This window comes from Cebus imitator, unplaced genomic scaffold (genome assembly GCF_001604975.1).
Source record: "Cebus imitator isolate Cc_AM_T3 unplaced genomic scaffold, Cebus_imitator-1.0 Scaffold85, whole genome shotgun sequence".
Taxonomy (NCBI): domain Eukaryota; kingdom Metazoa; phylum Chordata; class Mammalia; order Primates; family Cebidae; genus Cebus; species Cebus imitator.
Window position 1 is genome coordinate 2,711,472 of NW_016107400.1, and position 3,261 is coordinate 2,714,732.

The 3,261-nt window shown below is 44.1% G+C and overlaps 1 protein-coding gene across 5 annotated transcripts in view; it reads left to right on the forward strand.

The window, feature by feature from the left end:
• The window catches only part of TMC5 (transmembrane channel like 5), a 90,075-nt gene that overhangs the window by 76,382 nt on the left and 10,432 nt on the right, over nt 1-3,261 (forward strand). The window lies entirely within an intron of this gene.

The window sequence follows — 3,261 nt, forward strand, 5'->3', positions numbered from 1 at the left end:
CTCCATCTCCCAGGTTCCATCAGTTCTCCTGCCTCAGCCTCCCAAGTAGCTGGGACTACAAGCATGCACCACCACACCTGGCTAATTTTTGCATTAGTAGAGACAGGGTTTCACCATTTTGGCCATACTGGTTTTGAGCCTCTGGCCTCACGTGACCCACCCACCTCAGCCTCCCAAAATTCTGGGATTATAGGTGTGAGCCACCATGCTCAGCCTATTTATTTTTGAGACAGGGTCTCACTCTGTTGCTCAGGCTGGAGTGCAGTGGCGTGATCATGGCTCCCTGCAGCTGCAACTTCCTGAGCTCATGCAATCTTCCTGCCTTACTTTTCCTTATTTATTTTAACACGATTCAATTAACACCAGAATTCTGTATGGTGAATCACGTTTCCAGGCTCCATCTGATGGGGTGTTGCTAATTTGAAAGCGTTGGATTTGGAATTGCATAAACTGAATTCTGAGGCTGGCTCTGCCACTCACGGAGATCACTGTGCTTGTCTGAGCCTCAGTCTCATATGTAAATGAATATAACAGCTGCCTTCGAATCATGTTGAGGATTAAATGCCATGGTAGATGAAAACCGCTTTGCAGGCCAGGCACGGTGGCTCACGCCTGTAATCCCAGCACTTTGGGAGGCTGAGGTGGGCAGATCACCTGAGGTCAGGAGTTTGAGACCAGCCTGGCCAACATGGAGAAACTCTGTCTCTACTAAAAATACAAAAAATTAGCCGGGTATGGTGGTGCATGCCTGTAATCCCAACTACTCGGGAGGCTGAGGCAAGAGAATTGCTTGAATCTGGGAGGTGGAGGTTACAATGAGCAGAGATGATTGTACCATGGCTTTCCAGCCTGGGCAACAAGAGCAAAACTCCATCTCAGAAAAAAAAAAAAAGGAAAAAAAAGAAAATTGCTTTGCAAATGCCAATATGTCATACAATGGAAGAGTGTTTTATTTTCTGACTCTTTAAAGCTGCCCTGGGTGATTTGGCTGTCTGCAAATAACTCAGTGTTAATGAGTTTTTTTTTAGAAGACAGTGAGGACCTTTTTCGGTAGTTTAGGTGATATATTTGCATGCTGCTATGTCACCTGGCAATTTGGCAGTTTACAAAAAGCCTTTCTTCCACATTATTTCAACTAGGATGTCATTGGACAAGTTACATAAACACTTTTTAAACCTTAGTTTTCTAATCTTTAAATGGTAGAGATACCTACTCACAGGGTTTTTGAGAGGATTAAATACGCATGGTGGCTCATGCCTATAACCCCAGCTCTTTGAAAGGCCGAGGCGGTCAGATCACTGGAGGTCAGGAGTTCAAGACCAGCCTGGTCAACTTGGTGAAACCCTGACTCTACTAAAAATACAAATTAGCTGGGTATGGTAGCACGTGCCTGTAATCTCAGCTTCTTGGGAAGCTGAGGCAGGAGAATAGCTTGAACCAGGGAGGCGGAGGTTGCAGTGAACCAAGATCATGCCCTAGCCTGGGAGACAACACAACACTCTGTCTCAAAAAGAAAAAAAAAAAAGAAATTACCATTACGACTTCTGGGCCTTTGAGATTTTTGTCGATAAATCATGAATAAGCACAATCAAAAGTACATATCTTTTTTTCCCCATGGTTATTACAGTTCTAACCTTTGTGGCTTTAGGAGAATATTGCCTTTGATGATGAGTTTTACAAGATAATATAATGATAGAAAAGACTATATGTTAGGGACAGTGGTAGAGGTGAGGGGAGGAACATGTTTCCCAAGTTTTAGTCTATTGTACACCAGCCTACCTAATTTTTGGTATAGCGACCTTTCACATGCACTATTACCTACTTAATTTTTTTATTATTTGCCTTTTTTTTTAAATCAAACACATTTTTTTTAATGCCATGGTAGATGACAATTGCTTTTCATCAGACTCCCAAAGTGCTAGGATTACAGGAGGGAGCCACTGTGCCCATTCGGTCCCCTCAAAACCCTGTGAGTAGGTACTAGTATGTCTACCATTTAAAGATTAGAAAACTAAGGTTTAGAGAGATTTTCAGTAACTTGCCCAATGGCATCCCGTTTGAAATAGTGCGGAAGAAAAGCCTTTGTAAACTGCCAGACTGCTTTTCCCAACGTCAGCAGTCTCCCTGAGGTCAGTAAGAGCCCAGATGGCAAAACATCAGGCATGTGCCACCACGCCTGGCTAATTTTTGTATTTTTGGTAGAAATGGGGTTTTGCCATGTTGGCCAGGCTGGTCGCGAACTCCTTATGTCAGGTGATCTGCCCACCTCTGCCTCCAAAAGTGATGGGATTACAGGCATGAGCCACGTGCCTGGCCTCTCAAATACATTTTTAAAGGAAACTTTATTTACAATCATAAATGGAAAAACCAGTGCCATTTGACAGAAATCACAAATAACTGGAAAAATAAAAGCAATCCCATGCCAAACAGTCATTACATTCTAGCAAGATGATACTGTCTGCCAAGGCTCTTAGCCCAAGATCTACTCCTTTTTGTTAAAAAAAAAAAAAAAAAGGGAAATTGCCACATGTTAGGAGTTAAGGCATTCTAGCACCACACTGAGATTTTCTCCTTTTGTTGCTGAAGAGCACTGAAGGACAGTTGGAAACGGAATGCCTTTCTTATTTGGAACTCAATGCTTTTGAATGCCTTGTCCCTACAGGACCTCAGACCTTGAATACCATGGGGGAGCAAGAAGGAGGAGGGCAAGGCATAGGGTTTGCCTTAAATTTGGGACTTGCTAAGTTAGGACATGCTGAATACCATCTGTTGGGTTGGTAGGTGGGTGGGTGACTTCTCTATAAAATCTTTCCAAGCCGGGCGCAGTGGCTCATGCCTGTAATCCCAGCACTTTGGAAGGCCGAGGGGGGTGGATCGCGAGGTCAGGAGTTCAAGATCAGCCTGGCCAAGATGGTGAAACCCTGTCTCTACTAAAAACACACAAAAAATTAGCCAGGTGTGGTGGCAGGCACTTGTAGTCCCAGCTACCTGGGAGGCTGAGGCAGGAGAATTGCTTAAACCTGGGGAGCAGAGGTTATAGTGAAATCACACCACTGCACTCCCGCCTAGACAACAGAATGAGACTTCATCTCAAATTTAAAAAACTCCTTTTCAGAGCTGGAAAGAAGGTAGCTGTGGATACTTGGTATGGCGGGAATCTGCCTAATTTGCCGGAATGGAAGCAGGCACCCTCTGTATCAGTTTGCTGGGGCTGCCATAACGAAGTCTCACACACTGAGTGGCTTAAACAACAGCAATTTC